Here is a 22,473-nt window from a genome sequence, read left to right as displayed (position 1 = left end):
CTTTTTAGTAGTTCATCAACCAAACAGAATAAGAAAATGTCATCTTTTCTCATTCTCAGTCCTGTGAGAACTAGTCTGAGGGGGCAGAAATGCATATCAATTGCCTTTAAAAAAAAAAGAGAGAAAGTGGGGCACCTGGGTGGCTTAGTCGGTTAAGTGTCCAACTGCAGCTCAGGTCATGACCTCACGGTCCATGAGCTCAAGCCCCACATCAGGCTCTGTGCTGACAGCTCAGAGCCTGGAGCCTGCTTCAGATTCTGTGTCTCCCTCTCTCTCTGCCCCTCTCCTGCTCAGGCTATGTCTCTCTCTCAAAAATGAATAAATGTTAAAAAAAAATTTTTTTTTTTAAGAAAAAAACCAGAATAATACAAATGATGAAAACCACAAAAAGATGCTCAACTTCTAGTCATAACTACAGTTCTAACTTACAGGATGGCATATGGTGGATGCTCAATAAGAATATGCCAGATGGTTGGATGGATGGATAAAAAATAAACCTCATCAGCTAGCAAAGAAAAAATAAATCATATCAGTTACCAAAGAAATGCAAAATAAATATATAAATACACAGTACTTTTGTTTGCCCATCAAACTGACAGACTTAAAGAAAGAGCAATAAGGTCCTATTTTGGTAAATGTAGACAGAATTCACACATTGTTGATGGAGGTATACCTTTTAATAACGTATAAAGCATTTTAACAATATTTCAGAATCTTTTACATATCAAAGGGGCTTAGGACCAGGCAATTCTTCAAATACTTTATCATAAGGTAATAACTGACCTCTACCATAATACTTCTCCCAAAACTATTTATAATAGTGAAAAATTAGGGCGCCTGGGTGGCTCAGTCGGTTAAGCGTCCAACTTCAGCTCAGGTCACGATCTCGCGGTCTGCGAGTTCGAGCCCCGCGTTGGGCTCTGGGCTGATGGCTCAGAGCCTGGAGCTTGCTTCCGATTCTGTGTCTCCCTCTCTCTCTGCCCCTCCCCCGTTCATGCTGTGTCTCTCTCTGTCTCAAAAATAAATAAACGTTAAAAAAAAAAATTTAAAAAAATAATAGTGAAAAATTATAAACAACTTTAACGTCCACCTATATGGGTAAGGTTAAATTATGGTATATCTAAGCTATACAAAAATAGTCATTAGAAAGAATAATGTAGCTCAATGTAGCTCTATAAAAACTGATATAAAGATCTACAAATATATTGAGTTTTTTAAAAATGGAAAAATTTAACAAGTGTACAAAACCAATATAAAAACTTTGAAACATTCCTGAGTAGATGTGAACAAATGGAAAGCTTGTTTCCTTGTTCTCAGATAAAAAAAAACTCAACATAACTCAACATCATAAAGACGTCAGTTCTCCCCCAAGTAATTTATGAATTTAACGTAATCCCAATAAAAATCCCATTTTGAACAAACTTTCTTCTAGAGATAGACAGCTGACACTAAAGTTCAACAGAAAAATAAAGATGTAACATGACACATTAAAAATGTTAAAAGCTATCCCTTGATATACTACAAAGCCTCTATAATTAAAACAGCGTGATAATGGTACAGGAATAGACAGATCAGTGCAAAAGGGTAGAAAGTCCAGAAGTAAACTCAATGGAAACTTAATGTATGCTAAACATGACATCTCAAAACACTGGGGCAAAACTGTACTTTTTAAAGAAAAAATTTGGAAGATTTTTAAATTTGTATAATATTCACTAAAAAAAAAAAAAACTCTAAACGAAGCAGGGATCCAAATGTAACAACTAAAACGTGTAAATTCTTCTCTACCTTGGGGAAAGAGAAAGGTATTCCAATTACAACCCAAAATTCAGATGCAACAAAAGACTGAAAAATTAAACTAGATAAAAGCCTAGAAACAGACACACACACGCACACGCACACACACACACACACACACACACACACACACACACATAACCAAAAAACAACTGACAAACTGGGAGAAAATACCTGTAACATATAGAACTTAAAATAGCTAGTATCCCTAAAAAAAAAGAACTCAGAAAAATTGAGGGAGAAAAAAAATCTAATAGAGAAATAAATAAAAAGATACAAAACAATTAACAAACACAAAAAAAGATATTTAAATGACCTTTATACATATGAACAGATGTTCAACCTCACTACTAACAAAAGAAATAAACATTAAAACTATATGGAGATACCACTTCTTACCTTTAAGGTTAGCAAAAATTAAGAAGTATAACAACACTCTGATGGTTATGGGAAAACAAACACTCTCACATACTGCTGGTGAGAATTCAAATTTATACAACCTCCACAGAAGGGGATACAGCAATATTTAAGAAATTTACACGTGCTTCTAAACTTTTGACCCAAACATACCATTTTAGGAATTCACCCAAAGATATATTTCCAACATACAAAAATATATATGACCAGGTTAGCCACTGCAGCACTGTTTGTAAATGCAAAATATTGGAAACATCATAAAAGAATGGTTAACATCCTCACAACACAGTAGTGATACACAACTGTCAGAGGGAGGAAAAGACAGACGGAGAGAGGGTGAGTCTATAAATTGATATGGAATGGGTTCCAAAATACGTTGTGTTAAATGAAAAAACCAAGCACAAAAGTTTTCTACAGCATATATCTTCTGTGTAAAAAAGAAGAAATCAGAAAATATACATGTATCTCATCATTCCCGAAGGGAAAACACACAGTAAGGATAATTCAGAAAATGATGAAACTGGTTATCTACAGAGTGGGGTAGAAAACGGTGGAAAGGGGGAAAAAAAAGGGGGGGGAACACTGCTCTGAGTATACATTTTTTTTGTACAATTCTTACTTTTGGAACCATGTTAACATTTCACATATTCCAAAATAAGGAAGATCAATTAGGATGGGGAGAAAAACTCAGAATAAAAATAAACTCAGAACTGTATCTCAGGGGCGCCTGGGTGGCTCAGACGGTTAAGCGTCTGACTTCGGCTCAGGTCATGATCTCACGTTTCGTGAGTTCAAGCCCCACATTGGGCTCTGTGCTAACAGCTCAGAGCCTGGAGCCTGCTTCAGATTCTGTGTCTCCCTCTCTCTCTCTGCCCCTCCCCCACTCATGCTCTGTCTCTGTCTCTCAAAAATAAATAAAGATTAAAAAATTAAAAAAAAACTGAACTGTATTTCAAATGACTAACATAACCATGTGAGGATGGGAAGAATGCTAGGGAGAGAAAACAAATCCAAGTAACTTTTAAGCATGGTTTTTAGATCAGCACTGTCCAACAGAAACATGAGAATCACATATGTAATTTAGTATTTCTGATAGCCACATTTCAATAAAATAGGTGGAATTAACTTTATTAATATATCTTATCCAATATATCTAAAATATTTCAGTATATAATCAACATAAAAATATTACTAAAATACTAATAAGATCTTTGACCTTCCTTATTTTATACTAAATTTACAAAATCCAGTGTATACTTTACACTTACAAAACAATTCATGTGTAGTGGCTACCCTATTGGGACACTGGAGATTTAGAGTATATACCTTTAGGCTAAAGAAAAACCTATCAACAAATACTGAACTCTGCTTAGGTGTCTTTTAAATAGTGGTATGAGTTAGCAATTCTTAAGTTTATTCTAAGATTGAGCCAATAAGTAAAAATATGAATAACAGGGCTAGATTTTTCCCTGTTGGAAGAGGGAGTTCTAAATACAGAATAAAGGAAGGACAGAATAAACCCTGTAGTACTGGGTTGGAATCAGAGGTTATCAGTATAAACTCACTGCTTTCAGTAGACAGATGAAGATGTACTGAGTGTGTGTGGACGGACACACACTTACACCACAATACATCTGTTTCCATGTGCCTGCTGAGAGGGCCTAGAGCAACGAGGGCATCTAGGGTCCAGATCCCGGCTTTTAAAACTATTCTCTACCAAAAGCAACCAGAGCTCCTTAAAGAAATAACTCATTCCAGGGCTCAGGCTGGGAAAGTGCAAGATGAGCCTACATTTTGTTGCAGTAAAAAGTGAGGCAGTGCTCAAAGAATGAGTAGCGTAAGCCAAAGGGAGACAGGAATCGGCTTGAAGGGACAGCAAGGCCAAAAGAGGAACAGCATCAAAATAAATAATTATGAAATAAAGTATTATTACAAATAAGTGTAGAAGAAATGGTAGATTTACATATTCTGTATGTTGAATTTCTAAATCTACTATTTTGGAACCATCATGAAAATGATTCAGGCAGAAATCACCAATCAATACTAAAATTGGTGAGTAAAAGTTCAAGAAGTGGGGTGCCTGGGTGGCTCAGTCGGTTGAGCGTCCGACTTCGGCTCAGGTCATGATCTCGCAGTCCGTGAGTTCGAGCCCCGCATCAGGCTCTGGGCCGACAGCTCAGAACCTGGAGCCTGCTTCTGATTCTGTGTCTCCCTCTCTCTCTGCCCCTCCCCCGCTCATGCTCTCTCTCACTCTCAAAAATAAATGTTAAAAAAAAATTTAAAAAAAAGTTCAAGAAGTAACATCTATAAAGTCTCAAAGTGTTTTCTCAAAGGTATTTCAAAATTAGAAACAAAATGTGAATACTTAACCCCACTGAACTATATACCTAAAAATGGCTAATCTGGTAAATTTTATATTATGTGTATTTTACCAACAAAACTACAAAAGGAAAAATAGTAACTACACGGGAAAACCTGGCAGACAGTACCATTTAAAACACTTTAAAAAAAAATCTTTTTTTTTTAAAGGTATAAATCAGCAAGGATGGATTTTTAATGAAGTGATCTAAGATCACATTACCAGTAATTCAACATCCTACACCACCTGACATGATGTCCTGAGAAGCATAACATTATTTCTACAGTACTCCTGCCAAAAATGGATAGTCTGAATCCAATCATGAGAAAACATCAGATAAACCCAAATTAGGGGCATTCTACAAAATAACTGGCCTGCACTCTTCAAAAATGTCAATGTCATGAAAAAAAATACAAACTGAGGAAATGCTCCAGATTAAAGGAAACTAAAGAGATACGACAACTGAATGCACTCCATGATCTAGAATTTTCTTTTGCCATGAAAGCACATTATTGGGACAAGGGCTGAAATTTGAACAAGCCTGCAGATTACACAATAATATTAAATCAATGTTAATTTCCTGATTTTCACAACTATACTTTGGTTACATAAAAGAATAACCTTATTTTTAGAAAATGCACTCTCAAGTATTTAGGTATACAGGGAAATAGGTCAGCACCTTACTGTCAAACAGTTCAAGAAATAGATAGTATGTATATGGAAAGAGAGAGAGAGAGAGAGAGAGAGAGAGAGAGGGAGGGAGGGAGGGAGAGAGGGAGAAGGAGGATAAATAAGAGGAGGGGAGGAAAAGTAGGAAAAAAAGAGGAGAAAGGGAGGAAGGGAGAGGGAGAGAAAAAGGAAAAGTAGTAAAGTGTTAATGTTTGAGGTATCTGAGTAAATTTTTTGTAGATTCTTGTAAGTTTTCTGCAGTCTGAAATAATGTCAACATAAATTAAACACCCCTCAAAAAAGAAAAAGATGTTAGCACAGTACCTGGCACATAATCTGCAGTCAAATGAATAGCAGCTGTTAGATGTTAATATGGACTCTAGATTCTACACAAAAAATTCTCTTGACGTAACAGATATACACATTTATGGTGGGAAAAAATGGGGAGAGAAGCAAAATAATACATGTAATATGTTCCATTTAAACATCCTCACACAAATACACGTAAATGCACAGGAAAGACTAGAAAATATACACTAAATGGTTAATAGTGGTTAGCACTGGGTTGAGGAATCAAAGTGATTTTTATTTTCTTCCTCATACTTACCAGTATTTGCTAGCTTTCTTATAATGAAGATGAATCATTTTTATGTTTTTTCTAAAAATTACTTATAGAAATTAAAAGGATAGCCTGCAATCAAGGAAGGCATGGCATTCTTCATTTTCTATAACAATACCCTCTTTGCAGACCCATATTTAATTATTGTTTTTGAGCACCATATTGTTACTTGCCTTTCATTTATTAAAATTATAATGATCATGTAGTATCATTCTGATAGGGAAAAATTATGTTATAAGATGGCCAGACAGGACTGATAGGGGAATTCCAGTCCCCGCCCGAAGACTCCCCTTCCGGGTTCTTCCTCCTACCCCACTTGCAGCGTGCACCAAATTATTACTAATGTGGAAGTAACAGACTATAAATTGTCCCCCATTCTTGCGCTCGGGTCTCAGACCTCTGGAGAATGATCTCTGAGCCTGCCTGTGTGAAATAAACCTCCTGCCTTCCAAGATCTCTGAGCGCCGCTTGGTTCTTCCATTGGGTGATCGAGACCAGGTTCTCTAACATTTGGTTCCCTGACTGGGAAACCCAACTGCACTGGCCCATTGTTGCCACCGGTTGGGGAAAATGACGAGGCGGTGAGTAATCTCAATGGAGAAGGCGCGCCCTGCCTGATATTCGGCACTCTCCTGCTTGGTCACCTCAGGCCAGCCCCGCTCCGCTGTTCCCACCAGACTCGAGGAGACTTGGTAGGTGAGGATCTGGACCCAATGTCAGACATCTGTAAGGCCTGGCGCCCCTGACCCAGTCAGACCCACCCATCAGGTTGGAAGGGGAGCCTGATCACCTCCCAGAGACCGTTCAGAGGTTTCACAGGTAGGGATTCCCAGGGAGGGAATGTATTAACCTGTGGTCTGAGTGTGTGAGTGAATGTGCAGCCCAATCTGGTCCTTCAGTTAGGACTTAATGTGTGGCTCCACGGGCAGGCACCCTTAAGGTCCCCAAAAGCCCACGGAGTCTGAGTGGGTCCGTCAGATTCCGTAGTGAACACCATACAGTCTATGGCGGCATCAGAATAGTTTCCAATCGTAAGTCACAAAGCTGAGACCACTTCACCCAAGTTCCTTTGGGACATGGACAGACGGGCATCTGACTGGTCTCCTCATTTCAGGGGGCACCCCTATCCCTCTGTCTGTCTTTGTGACTCCGTCTCATGGGAACATTATGAAGTCGGGACAGAGCACACCCACAGTTCTTGAGACTATGATCAAGAACTTCAAGAAGGAGTTTTTGGGAGACAATGGAATTAAGACAACCCCCGGCAAGTTAAGGCCCCTATGTGATTTGGAACAGCCCACTTTTGGTGTAGGATGGCCCTCACAGGGAACCTTAGATGTCCCAACAGTCTGCTGTGTCTGGCGTGTTGTCACCAGAGACCCAGGTCACCCAGATCAGTTCCCATATATCGACTCCTAGTTAGAGACTGCCCAAACCCTTCCCCCTTGGGTGTGATTTACCTGCAACGAACAGGGACAGGCTAGGGTACAGAAGTCCCCACTTCCACAAATTCTCGCCAGTGATCCGGCAAAAGAACCAGTCTTGCCCCTGCCATATGCTCCCCTGAGACCATCAGCACCTAACCCCCTGGTTCCCGATACTCTGCCACCTTCGGTCTCCCACCACCTCCAGACTCGGCACATCCTCTCTCCCCCAGAACCAGCGGCCAGATTGTGCCCTTGGCCAGGCATAGGCGCTCTCCAGATGCCAGTACGAGAGACGCGGGAACCTGAGAGACACAATGAAAACAAAACCCTCCAGCCTGGCAGCTCCATGATGCATTACCAGCCTTTCCCACTACTGATCTCAACTGGAAACTTAACACACCATCATATTCCAAAAAACCACAGACCTAATGGAGTCCCTCTTTCAGACCCACTGATCAACTTGGTAAGATTGCCAACAGCTGCTCCACACTTTAACACTGAAGAAAGACGGAGAATTATGAGAGGAGCTCAGCAATACCTTGAAGAACGTACACCAGGCAGGGTTGTCGATCCTGGCACCTGAGCTAGGACAGCCACATCTGAAGAACGTCCTACATGGGACTTCACTACAGAAGAAGGACAAGTCCACAACCGCAGGTACGAAGAGGCTCCCCTCTGGGGTATCTGAGCAGGGGCTAAGAAGACCATGAATATGACCAAGATACCATCAATCATCCAGCAGCAAGGGGAATCCCCAGGGATTATTATGAGAGGCTATGCAAGGCTTACCGCATTTATACCCCGTTTGATCCCGAGGCACAAGAAAGCCAACAGATGGTAAACACCTCTTTTTGTGGCCCAAGCTTCCCCAGATATCAGAAGGAAGCTCCAAAAACTCGAGGGCTTCACTGGAATGAACATCACCCAGTTGATCGAGGTTGCTAACAAGGTCTACATGAACAGGAAGGTCACTGCTGAGAGAGAAGCCGAAAAAAAGATGAGAAAAAAGGTCAGCCTCCTTGCTGCTGCTCTGAAGGAAAAGGACAACGAAAGGACAAGGAAGGTCCAGCTGCCAAAAGGGGGGAAGCCCAGAGCCTCCTCAGCAAGGGATCAATGTGTCTACTGCAAGGAGAAAGGACATTGGAAAATAAGGAGGTAGACACAGCTCCCTCCCTTACTATGGCCATGACATATGGCCCTTACTATGGCCCTATGGTGTCTGACAACTCCAGCCCTCCACCCAGATACACTAAAAAAGAAAATAAATGGGTTGAGGTCAAAGGGGCCACCCAGGCCAAGAAAGGATGGTGGAAACTGCCAGATGGACGCATCTTCGTCCCAGCAACAATGGGAGGGCATCTAGTCAGCAAATACCATCAACTCACCCATCTAGGAAAAACTGCATTAGAGGCCCTCCTCAAAAAACAATATTACATCAGTCTGCTGCCCGTGTTGTGTCAGACAATAAGCAAACAATGTGTGACTTGTGCCAAGAATAATGCCTGATCTATGCCGCGACTCCCACCAGGAGTCCAAATAGGAGCTACCCACTTTGAGGACCTTGAAATAGACTTCACAGATGTCCAGCCAAGCCAAGGACTTAGATACCTCCTAGTGATAGTCTGTACACACTCTGGATGGGTCAAAGCCTTCCCAACCAGGACGGAACGGAGCCAGGAAGTAGCTAGAGTCCTCCTGAAAGAAACTGTCCCCCGGTTTGGCTTACCAGCCACAATCCACAGTGATAACAGCCCTGCGTTCATGGTGGACATTATACAAACTTTAACCAACTCCCTCAACATCACCTGGACTGCTTACTGGCCTCAAAGCTCAGGGAAAGTAGAGCGGATGAATCGCACCCTCAATGGAACCTTAGCCAAGTTCTGTCAGGAAACAGACCTCTCATGGCCCAACCTATTGCCCCTGGACCTCCTGCGTGTCCATTGCACACCAGAAACTCAAGGTTTCTCCCCTTTTGAACTAATATATGGAAGGCCCTTCCATGTCTAGAGAGCCTCCCAGAGGACCTACACCAAATAGGGGATAAGGGAATAAGAGAACTTCAAGCTTTAGAGGCTACCCTAAATGAGTTACAACGATATACCACAGATAGGGCCCCAATCTCTCTAGGATCCCCTGTACACCCCTTCTCACCAGGGGACTTGGTCTGGGTCAAAGATTGGAAAAAAGACCCTCTCAAACCACAGTGGACTGGGCCTCATACCGTTACTGTGACCTCCCTACTGCCTCAAGGTCACGGACATCACTCCATGGGACCACCACTCCAGAGTCAAGAAGGCCAAACCTGAGGAGCCCCAGACTTGGAAGACTGACCCAAGTCTGACAAAACCGCTCAAAGTGACCTTCTGGAGAGTCCTACATTTTTAGGATCTTCAGCCCTACTCAAACCACACCCAGGAAGCTGGCTGGTCTACAAATGGCAGAAGCTTGAGGAATCGCCAGTCCAATAAAATAAATAGACCGTCCTTACTCCTTGCCATCAGATTGGCAGAGGTTGCCCCAGAAAGCTGGGAAAACATCGAGAGGTTCCTGTTCGCACTCACCTTCCTCTTACTGACTGCCTCTAATCTGGACCCCATTCATAAACCTTCAGTCTTAAGGCCCAGTATAAATGAGCGGTGTTACTACCCGTCCTCCTAGGGACAATAGCCACAGGGATAGGGACTGGCCACGGGGGTAGGAGGCACAGGCTCTTCTGTGGAACTATATCATAAACTGTCCCGAGAACTCAATGAAGACATGGAACGAGTGGCTGACTCCCTAGTGTCCATGCAGGGCCAAATAAGTTCCCTGGCAGGAGTTGCCCTCCAGAACAGATGGGCACTTGACCTCCTCATTGCCAAGAAAGGGGGCACCTGCATCTTCCTCGGAGAAGAATGCTGTTACTTTATAAACCAGTCAGGAATAGTCACAACCAAAGTCAGGGAATTAAGGGAAAGGACCACCCCATAATAAATGAAGATGATGCCCTCTAATACAGCCTAGATAGTAAAGTGTTTTTTGTTGTTTTTTTTAAAGATATAAAACAACAAGGGTGGAAAAAGGAGAAAAAAGTAACAAAACTTTGGAAGCTGGAACATATGCAAATATTTACAGCAGATCCTGGGGAGTCAAATCCCAATCCAACAGTAGAGAATGCTGAGACCCAAACCAATTTATAGCCAGAAACCTACACAAGGATCAGGAACGGACAGCACCGCCTCTGGAATTGGAAGTGAAATGGAGAAAGGGCACTGAGTGAAAGCTGTCTGAGGAGCAGTTAGATCCTTAGATCTCTTCTGCTCCCTGAAAAAAGACTTGAGGTTATCTCTGCAGAATGTAAAAAGGGATGATCTCTGGTTTAGGGGCTAACTGGAAGTGCAGAGGTCTTTAAAACCTGTGATGAAGTGCACATGGTTGAAAGCTAAGATCTACCCTTCCCCACTCCCATTCCCACACACTAGCTGCAAAAAAAAAAAGAAAAGAAAAGGTAAATTGTTGTAAATTAGAAGGACCTACAAATACCTACAAATACCCAGTACTACATACAAACAGGCAAAGACCTACACCAAGGCACATCACTATTAAATTTCGGAATACTGGGGACAAAGCAGAGATTGAACAAGTTTCCAATGAGTAGGTCCAAACAAAAGAAGATGACTCAAATTTGCTGAGGACTTCTCAATAGCAACAGAGGACAAGGAGAAATAATTATGCCTTCAAAATTCCACAGAAAAATATTCTCAATCTAGAATTTTACACTCACACAAACTAGATTTACCAAATGTAAGGACAGAAAGAAAAGACACTCTGACATGGAAAGGCTTAAAAATTACCTCCCATATAATAAATACACTTTCTTAGAAAATCACCAGAGGACTAAGAATTTAAAGTTCTAACAAATTTAGGAAAAGACGGATTGTTCCTAGCCAGGGTAAACTGCCAAGAGAATCAGTTTCAAATCCATTCAATTGATAAGGACAACTTAACCCAAAAGGCACTCTTTTAAGCCAAACAATCAGGGACAGATTCACTCCAATAAACACCCCCACCTGAGGGCCAACAAATGAACTACAATGTCACCCAAGTAACCATGCATCTACAGATGATGTTAACCTACTTCCACCTCTTAAAATCTTCCAATCCCTGAACTCCACACTCCCAAAAACCACTATGTATGATTAACACTCTGCTTTGTTCAAGATTTGCCTGATCAGATATTCTAGATAGTGGTATCATCACCCTGACACCAAATGAAGAAATAAATCCCAACAAAGAAAGGCATGGATATGGAAAACAGGATATTCAATACAAAAAAGAAGTGAAGGAATATTGGTGAATGGGATTCCAGGATGCTAACTGCACCAGAAGTAGAAGGCAACCAATCCAGACTGAAGCTCTAAGACAGAGCCAGGCATGTTGAAGGCTGTCGTCCCCATGTTCTCTGCCACAGTAGCATCTTTCAAATCCAACACAACTACCAGAGGATGTGCTCTACCTAAGCAAGAGGGTAAATGAGGAATAAGGAAGGTTAAGAGTTACAATACTGGGAATCTAATTGAAAAGGAAAGAAAAGTCTAAGAATAACAAAGGGAAATCTTCCCCAGAAATGAGCTGTGAAGCAGGCCCAGATATTAGGTGTAGATAGGAGGACAATGAAGGTCTCTAGAAGAGAAGTTGCCAAAAAAGGAAGAAAATTAGAACACATTACTGTGACTGACCTTATGGAAAACTGCACTGAGAGGCTACTATTTCAAGACACTATCAGCAAATAAAATTTGCACAGGCACAGTAACGTAAACGTAAGATTAACTATTTCATTTAACCAGACATTGTAATATAACTAAATTGGGAAGGTAGAGAAGGAATAGCAGTGGTGATGGTGGTTGAAAAACAGTACAGAGGCATGTGGGTGTCTCAGTCACTTAAACAGCGACTTTAGGTCATGATCTCGCAGTTCATGGGTTCGAGTCCTGCATCAGGCTCTGTACTGACAGCTCAGAGCCTGGAGCCTGCTTCGGATTCTGTGTCTCCCTCTTTCTCTGCCCCTCCCCACTCACACTCTGCCTCTCTCTCTCCCTCTCTCTCTCTCTCTCTCAAAAATAAACATTAAAATTTTTTTTTTTAAAAGAACAGTAAAACTTTCTCTATCTTAATAGAAACTTAACATATAATGAAAAAATTGGTGACTCAAAAGACAGCACTACACATATATTATTTGGAAATATGGATACATAAATGCCAGAAGAAGAGCTGAAAGTGGTTACCTTTAGGGAAGAAACTAGAAAGCATGGGGATTCACTATGTTTTGTTATAAATTCAGTTTTTACTATTTGACTTTTAAAGCTTGTCTATTTTAAACTATATGTCTGTTGATAAAATACAAAAAACAGCAACTGACGAATTTCTTAAATGTATTGTTCATCATTTAAAAAAATATATAAATAAAATATTTTCAATTGAAAGGAGTAAAAAAAAAAAAAAAAAAAAACATCCTAAGGAAAAAGGTCTCCCTTTTTGTTGGGAGACCTTCACATTTTTTCCTAGTACTGAAAGAACACAAACATACAAAATATAGAAGCTTTAAAAATAAAAAAATTTTAAGGCAAGTAATTACCACTTGAGTGGACAAAATTCAGTAATTGTAATACCAGGAAGATTGTAGGTCTGATCTTACTTACAAATTCATTAATGATCAGGAGAGTGCAAATAACACATTTAATTAAATTTGCTCATTTATCTATTTGGGGAAGTACGATTAACAGCAGTGAGAGAGAGTAGTAACATAAAAGGACAGAGACGAATTAAAACATTGCCCAAAACAACCAAATTGGAGAGTGGATGGAAAGCTAAGTAAAATTAGGGGCTAAAGACAACAAAAGAGAGGTATCAGAGGCTTATTTACCACCATTTTAAGGCACACTGTGGCAACGTGGAGTAATTTTGGCCAATGCCAATGTTAAGAGGAGATACACAAAACACACACATTATGTATATGTATGTTTGTACACACACAAGCATACATATACGTACATACACATAATTTTTTCCTTATGAGAGACTGATAATCCTAATTAAACAAGGATCTGTGGGGCACCCGGGTGGCTCAGTCAGTTAAGTGTCCAACCCTTGATTTCGGCTCAGGCTGTGTTCTCACAGTGGTGAGATCAAGCTCTGCAGTGAACCTGGAGCCTGCTTTTGATTCTGTCTCTCTTTCTCTTTCTCTCTCTCTCTCTCTCTCTCCCCCCCTGCCCCCGTCCCCCACTCTGGCATGAGTGCATGCTCTCTCTCAAAATAAATAAACTTAAAAAACAAACAAACAAACAAGGATTTGTAAAGGATTATACCCTAAAAACAAAGTACTGTTAACGCAATCTGACAAGAGTGGTTTTATATTCATAATTTTTATAAGTACAGAAACTCTATCAAGGATTACCAATAATGACAAACTGTCCTAAAGACAATTAATTCTGTTGTCTACCTTGTATTCTTCATCTAGCCACACTTGGATTATCCTGATTGTTCCTGTTCTTTATTCCCAGGCACTGACCACTCAGAATAGTCTACATTTACCCATCTCTCCAGCAGAAAGGTGTCGCTATGTGACTAATTTTCACCAATAGAATATGAGCAAAAGTGGTACGTGTAACTTTCAGTAAGTATCCTTAAGGGGAAGGAAATGTGTTCTTTTCTTCCTCCTTTCTGATGGATGGAATGTGAACGAAACAGCTGGAGCTCCAGTAACTATCTTAGACTATAAAGTGACTTCAGAAAGAACAGAATCCATGCAGAGAAGTGCAACATGACACCATGACAGACAGACCATACCAGTCCTAGATTACTTTGGGAATTCCTGACGTTGGGCGAAATACACTTCTATGATGTTGAAATCTCTGCTATTTGGTTGCAACCAAATCTAATCCTAATTAGTATAACCGCTAGGCTAAGGCACACTCCTCGTTTTGTTTCTCTAAACATTCTCCTGCCTCTCCTTTATTGTGAGTATTCCTCAATACTCTATTGTTGGTCTTTTCCACTCTTCTCCCACTGGGTTCTAGGCCAACATTCTAAAATAACATCTCTATGTGTCAGATCTTTGAGCTCTAGTTTTATCTCCAGCTGCCTATCATTCCACTTGTATGTGACATAATTAAACAGGAATACAAGTGATTTTTAAAACGCACACATTAAATAAAGTAGTGGTGGTAGCAATGGCAGTAGTTATTGTGAGGGTAATAAATAGCTAATATTTACTGAGCTCTTAATATTTATTAGGCACAGTTCTAAGTCTAAGAGCTAATCCTCACAACAATCCTATGAAGCAGGAAGTACTGTGCCATATCCATTTTAAAAATGAGGAAACCGAGACCCAGACATGTTAAGTAACTTGCTCAAAACATATAACTAGTGTATCAAAGAGATCAAACCTAGGCTGTCCAGAACCCACCCTCCTAACCCAATATACACTAGTACTTTATTCTAAGGATGCTATCACAGCTTAAGACTTTTTAAGTTGTCTTCAGCAACCACATGACAGTCATTTAAATATCCACCATGGTAATAAGTTTTATGCCTCTGCAGAATCATTTTTAGAAACTGTCAAATATCACTTAGAAATAAGTAATTAAGATGAGTGATCAAGCTAGAAAATACTCTCTTGAAAACAAAGGATATGATCATCAAGCAACGAGACTGGTTTTCTTGTATTGACTCTACTGTTTCTGAAAGCAGTTTCAAAAGACAAATTCCAAAGAATACTTATTTGCTAAAATAAATGTATGGCCTCAAAAACAAATACTTTAAAAGTGAGACCTTTCATTTTTATGTTCTTTAGTTTTTTGGGTTTTTTTGTTTGTTTTTGGTTTTTTTAACGTTTTATTTATTTTTGAGACAGAGAGAGACAGAGCACGAACGGGGGAGGGGCAGAGAGAGAAGGAGACACAGAATCTGAAACAGGCTCCAGGCTCTGAGCTGTCAGCACAGAGCCCGACGCGGGGCTCAAACTCACGGACCATGAGATCATGACCTGAGCCGAAGTCGGACGCTTAACCGACCGAGCCACCCAGGCGCCCCTATGTTCTTTAGTTTTAAAGCACCAGATTTTTTTTAACTAGCACTCAAATGATCTAAAACCTAAAATTTATATTAGCACTTGAACTCATTATCTTTCTCCCTAGGCCTATCTGAGCTCTTTTCCCAATGTCACTATCAATGACACTACAATATACCTGCTAGGTCCGGCTCAAAACTTTGAGATATTCTGATTCTTTCAAATTTTCCAACCCCATATTTACTGTTCTTCCTCCACGAGCTATCATGTTTTCTGTTTCCACATTACCCCACTACTGCTGTATTGAAATACTCGCCAGCCACTCTCAACTAGAGGTTAGCCCACAAAGCTGCCAGGACAACCATTCTCACTGTTTTCATCATATGACTTTCCCTGGTATTCAGGGAAATACTTGCCCTGGTATTCAGATTGGCAATGGGAAAGCCAGAATTTGAACCCATTTCCTAGGTTCCCACTCAAAGTGAATACAAATTTAAAGATCACTGCCCAGAATATAATTCATGCTAGTTCCAGAAACTGCCAGACACTACTCATAAACATGTTACCTTTCTTTAAAAAAATCAGGATACAAAATTTATATACAATAGCAAGAGATCCCAATTTAAGTGCATCTGTATTACATTAATAGGCATACATAGGAAGGAAATAATCTTAAATGTTAATAGTTACTTCCAGATGGTGAAAATATGGATATATTTTCCAAATCCTCTATAATGAGCACATATTGAATTTATAATAAGAAATACTTAAAAATTAAAACTATATGACATTATGAAGTCAAAGATAAATTCCTTGACATTGAACTCAAGTGTCAGAAGCAAAGAAAAGTTTCAGGCTACCCAAGGAAATAAACAAGAAGCACAGTACAAAAAAGAAACACTACAGCAATAAGTGAAAGAAAAGCAACGTCACATTAACAACAATGGTCGCAGAAACCAAGAGCTACATGGCTCCTGGGGCTTGTTGACTCCAGTACTTAATAAATCATTGGTTCTTACACTAGAAGAGTCAAGAGGCCTAAAAGGTCAATGGAAATTCTGAATGTATTGAAAGATGGTCACACTGAGATTGAAACTGTTATTTGGGATAGTTGTAGAGAATTACACACCACATAAACAAATCAAGACTACTAATTTTCCTTCTGGGTAGTCTCCTAAAATGAAAATGTGAAATGAAAGCACAAAAGTTCTGAAAAGATTCATAGGATAAAAAAATTTAGGACCACTAAATAGGCTATAAATTCATCTTTCCCTGGCACTAGTTTTTTTAATTCCAGTCCAACATCCCTTACCCAAAACACCTGGGGCCAGAGAGGCTTCACAATTCACGAACTTTTTTTATATTTTACAAAGGTTAATATGGTACATATTCCATATGTTACAAAATATTCCAACTAGGGCTTCGGGCAAAACTCTAATTAAACACATTAATATTTGTATGGGAAAAGTATAAATCACTATACTATGTAAAATAAAGACTACAAGTAGCCTGACATCAGTGCAGACTGAATTTTGCTGCCAACAGTTTGCCACAAACTTCTTAAAGACATCCCATTCTCGTAACAGTTTGAATTTAGGAAACATGGATAAGAAATTATGGACCTGAAACTGGTTATATCTAAGAGGTGGAATTATGCATGGATTTTGTTTCTTTCCTGATATTCCACATATTCAACAGTGAACATGTACCATATTATTTACAAAACAATACTTGAAATTTAAAAAGGGATGTGAAAAAGCCCAAATACAGATGCTGACCAACTTGCAAACTGGGTTAAAAAAAGAAGTAAGATCTTGTTCAGATTTCAAAAGCCAAAAAAGTAACTTAAAATAGCTCTGAGTTTAAAAGTTTTTACAAGTTTAGTATAAGTATTTAAAATAAATGAATAAAAATGCTATCAACAGTGGGGGAAATCCTTACTAAGACTCAACAGGAAATTTATGAACTGAAATTCAAAATGTGATAATTGTATTAACTCATTTGTAACTTACTATTTTTCAGTTCAATTAAGTGCTTGTGACAGACTGTCTTTCCCAAAGATGGCACCTATCTCCTGTCCCCAGTCTTTCTTACAATGTGACTTTGACATTTCTCCCGTGAGAAGTGGGTTCAGTGTAACTGCTATTTTTGACTCTGACAAGTTTATGTCACTATGTAACTTCCACGAGTAGGTCCCAAAAGGCAATACAGTTTCTGCGTGGTTCTTTTAGGATGCTCATTCTTAGGAAACAGTCACCACCTTGCTCTCAAGGAGCTCCACTGGTCTATGTGGAGAAACTGTAGGCAGGTGTTCTGTGGGACAGCCACATTAGCCCCCAGACATGAATGCTGACACCTCCAGGAGCCGGCAGGTCACCACCAGCTTTTAATTATAAGTCTTTCCACCTAAAGGTCAGGTAAGCCATCTCCTCACTACCTTGTCTGAATTCAGACAAAATCCACAGCATAATAAAATGGGTATTTTACACCGCTAAGTTTTGGAGTGGCTTGCTACACAAAAAGCTAACCAGAAAAAGCGCCCTTCCCTAGTTCAGTAGCTCCATTCATATGAAACCTATACACGTACGTGCACACATACACTCTAATATCAAGCTTTTCTCAACACTGAAGAAGGTCTAATCTGCCAATGAGAAATTGGACAGACCTGTTTAAATAAGACAGTTTCCACTTGGGAACTCAACAATTCATGTCAAATATATTCTGAGTACCTGACATATGTAGAACACTTTGCTAAATGTTTAAAACACAAAGGTAAATAACATATAGTTATTAATCTAATCTAGAATGGGAGGAAATAAAAACAAGTATACAAATAGTTTACAGAAGTATTTAAGTGCCAAAACTGGTACATAAAGTTAATTCCACCACAGTTAATTTATAAAATCATTTGGACTCATAAAAAGCTTTTTGATTTCTTTAGGAAAGTAGAAGAGCTTTGCAGATGCCTAGAAAAAAAGACTAAAAAAACATATGAAAAATGTGGCCTTCGTTATGTGCTTATAAGGCTGTTTTTCGTTGTTTTAATTCTTTATTTCCCAAGTTTTCTACAGCAACCATGTACCAGATTTATTAAGAAAAAAAATTTGGGGGGGGAGGGGCACCTGGGTGGCTCAGTTTAAGTATCCGACTTGGGCTCTGGTCATGATTTCCAGGTTCGCGAGTTCCAGTCCCCAGACCAGCTCTGTGCTGACAGCTCAGAGCCTAGAGGCTGCTTTGGATTCAATGTCTCCCTCTCTCTCTCTGCCCCTCACCTGCTTTGCACTCGGTCTCTTTCTCTCTCTCTCTCAAAAATAAACATTAAAAAAATTTTTTTTAATTAAAAAAAACATTTAAAAAATTTTTTAATTTTTTTTAACGTTTATTTTTCTGGGAGAGACACAGCCTGAGCAGGGGAGGAGCAGGGAGAGAGGGTGACACAGAATCTGAAGCAGGCTCCAGGCTCTGAGCTGTCAGCACAGAGCCCGACGTGGGGTTTGAACTCAGGAACTCTGAGATCATAACCTCAGCCCAAGTCAGACGCTTAACAGACTGAGCCACCCAGGTGCCTCAGAAAAAAATGTTTTTTATTTATTTTGAGAGAGAGAGAGAAAGAGCAGCAGGAGCAGGGGAGGGATGGAGAGAGAGAATCCCAAGCAGGCTCTGTGCTGACAGCACACGGAGCCCAATGTGGGGCTTGATATCACAAACCATGAGATTATGACCTGGGCCAAAATCAAGAGTTGGATGCTTTTTTTTTTTTAATTTTTTTAACATTTATTTATTTTTGAGGCAGGGAGAGACAGAGCATGAACTGAGGAGGGGCAGAGAGAGAGGGAGACACAGAATCTGAAACAGGCTCCAGGCTCTGAGCCATCAGCCCAGAGCCCGACGCGGGGCTCGAACTCACGGACCGTGAGATCATGACCTGAGCCGAAGTCGGCCGCTTAACCGACTGAGCCACCCAGGTGCCCCAAGAGTTGGATGCTTAACTGACTGAGCCACCCAAGCACTCCAAAAGAAAACAATAGTTTTATTTAATTTTTTAAAAATGTGTTTAAAATACACTATGAAGAGAGTCAAGCAAGAGGTTAATAGATCTGTAACAGAAGCTATTCTGGTGTCAGCATGCCAAATATACAAAATAAATTTAGAATTTAAGGAGAATTTCAGTAGAATAAAAACTGCATAAACATGTTACTTGTTTGCTATTCATATCTACTTTTCTTCCCTTTCCTTGCTAATTACAAATATTTAGAAGGTCTCCTCAGGTAACAGAAAACAACTACCTCAATAAGCTCTCCATCTCCTGGTCATGCCCTCCCAGATCCCTCCAGCATTCTGTCTCCCTCTCTGCATCTATCATTTCTAAGGTGGCCCTTCTCTCTACATCTCTGATTATTCTTCTTTCTAACTCTGCCTCAGACTGTCTCTCTCAGTGTTTCTGACTTCCCGTCTCTAGATGACCCTCATTCTCTGCCTATCATGTGTGTTCTTCTGTTTCCCTCCAGTGCGTATGTCTGTGTGTGTGTGCGTGGATAGGTGTTTGTGTTACTCTCATGGACTCTGCCTTTTGGTCAGTTTCTTCCCCACAGCTACCATTTCCAAGACATTTCTGTTACCTTTTCCCTCTAATCTTGATAAACTAGCAGGAATGGTATTATTATCCTTATTTTATAGATGATAAGAAAACACATACTGGACTACTGATATAAATTTGAGAGTTTAGGATTTATATCCAAGTGCTTCTCTTCTTTAATACTCTTCTGGTATTCCATGGCAAAAAAAAAAAAAAAAACTTGAAACAGCCCAACTGCAAGCCAGTATTAACACTACATGTATTCTTTCCTAAGAAGGAAATCTATTAAGGAGTGCCACATACCTTTTGCCTCTGTTTTTGCCTCTGTTTTTGCCTCTGTACCAAGTAAATGGTCAGGAGCTGTCAGAAATCTATACCATTATATTAACAGGTTAACAGTGTTATTTGGGAATCTCACAATACTAGACACCAGACCTGCTGTTTCCAACAGTGCTTCTCTATTTTTATCCCTAGTCTGGAAACAACCATGTTTGACATAAAAAAAAAAAAAAAAAAAAAAAAAAAAAAAAAAAAAAAAAAGATATAAGAGGGACAACAAATGTTAATAAAACTGAAGAGTGATTCTGAAGAATGGAAAGCTATATAGAAAGCTAGCATGAGACAAGTGAAAAATGCACACCACAGACTGGAAGCAACTGGTCTATGTTTTATTGAGAGAGTAGAAAACCCTCTTCAAATGCAGGCTTACAGCTTGCTGAGCAACACCCTATAACTTCTCTTCTATCTAAAGCTCTGTCAACTGGAATTTTTCCGTAATTCAATAAACTCTTATGACTTACCCAGACTTCATCCATCCTGCTGGGCTCATCAACAAGGAACTCTAAATGTTTTCTCCACTAGCTAAGACCACATTTTCTGATGGGTGGCATAGAAGTAGGGTTCTCTTTCAAGCTACCAATAGCCTAGTTCCATTTCTTTCCACTTCTATAAGTGGGAAGTCTGCAACAAATACAGTCCAACAAAGAAGAAATGTCTAAATTATAATTCAGGTTAATGATTGTCAAAGATCACCCTGTAGGTCCCCAATTTTATACAGAGTGTGAGGGCTAGTCTTATATTTAAACAGGTTTATCATTAAAAATCTATACTTTTATTCTGGCACTAGCTCACTTAACTCTATTATGTCTAATGAGTACATAAGTACTGAATCGACAATATACCAGTTTTATCATTCATTCTGGCGAGCTATTTTGTGAATGGTTAATCTATGGAGCTAATGAGGACAGGGTCACAGATTGGAAAATCTTGGCCAATTAGCTTTGCTGTGTTTCATGGGTTGATGGTTACAGTCAACAACCTTAACCTTGGCTAACAGAAACAAAACAAAACAAAATACACTGATCATGTGAAGTATTAGAGGAATGAATTATAAATGTTTGACCAAAATCAATGATTATCATAAAAATATAATAATAAAATTTTTTAAAGTAATGCTAACATAATCTACCTTTTGCTAAGCCTGGTTAGTATGTGCCTAGTTCAAAAAATCTCTAATCTTTTCAGTCATGCGAGATTGGTTATTATTATCGCTGTTTTACAGATGATAAGAAAATGAACTCAGAATGATAATATGAACCAAAGTCATAACCTATTAAGTGGTGGAGCCTGAATTCAAACTTTGATTTGACTCCAAAGCTTAGGTTATTTCCACAATACCATATAGTTTCTCAACAGCATGCCTTAGGGACATACGACAATCAACAAAATGTTCTTACTCAGAACTATTCAGCACAGTCATTACTGAGCATATCCACTACGTACACTTAGATGCTAAAGCTGAGAATGAGTTTACCTTCCAAAACTTCTTTAAGCAAAACAGCAAAGATTCTTGTTCTTTAAGAACACAAGCATTTAAAACAAAGGAAAAAATAATACATTATAGCATACAAAGTAATTTTTAATGGAAATGACTATTGTCATAGCTTTGTATAAAAGCCTATAGTGAAAAAATAGTTATATTGCAGATTCATAACTGGAAGAATGAAATTACCAGGGCAGAGCCAGAGGATACCACATTAAAACAGAGTAAAGGAAACATTTCCTAAAAATCTGAGTCTGCAGGTATCTTGTAGTCAAAACTCATTTGTAGGAAATAAAAATAAATATTTCAATTCTTAACCCTAAGATTTTGCTTTGACCAACAGATCAATTTTCTCTATTAGACTATCCTTCTTGGTTTCTCTCAACTCTCACTCCTTGCAAATGTATACACCAATGTCACTAAGAGTTTTACCTTAATAAAAAATGAGGTCACCAAGCTCTCTGGAACCTACCCACTAAGCTAACTAACTTTTAGAGTCAAACAGTCTGACTTAAAAAAAAAAAAAAAAAAAAGAAAAAAAAAAGGCAGGAATGAGGGGAAGGACCAAAAAATGGCTCTATAAAACTATGTCCTAGTCAATAGTCAATAACTAAGTCATAAACACAGATAATTGTTCTACTACAAGCTACAATGTGCAGACAGAAAACAGCATCCTTACGACAGGTTACAAATGAAGCACCAAAGCACATCCCAAACAACAATCTTTTCACAATAGCATT

At 39.3% G+C, this 22,473-nt stretch overlaps 1 protein-coding gene across 4 annotated transcripts in view; it reads right to left on the bottom strand.

Moving 5' to 3' along the window:
- Positions 1-22,473, bottom strand: part of R3HCC1L (R3H domain and coiled-coil containing 1 like) — a 109,093-nt gene that overhangs the window by 84,536 nt on the left and 2,084 nt on the right. For 2 of the 4 annotated variants that reach the window (XM_042960658.1, XM_015536676.2), the window contains exon 1: positions 20,712-20,888. The exons of the other annotated variants lie outside the window; for them this stretch is intronic. The gene's annotated coding sequence lies outside the window, so the exon portion shown is untranslated. Of the gene's footprint in view, positions 1-20,711; positions 20,889-22,473 lie in introns of those variants that run through there. 4 annotated transcript variants of the gene reach the window in all.

The sequence above is a fragment of the Panthera tigris genome, chromosome D2 (assembly GCF_018350195.1).
Source record: "Panthera tigris isolate Pti1 chromosome D2, P.tigris_Pti1_mat1.1, whole genome shotgun sequence".
NCBI lineage: Eukaryota > Metazoa > Chordata > Mammalia > Carnivora > Felidae > Panthera > Panthera tigris.
The sequence above is the reverse complement of the archived record's forward strand: the minus strand, read 5'-3'. Positions and strand labels throughout refer to the sequence as shown.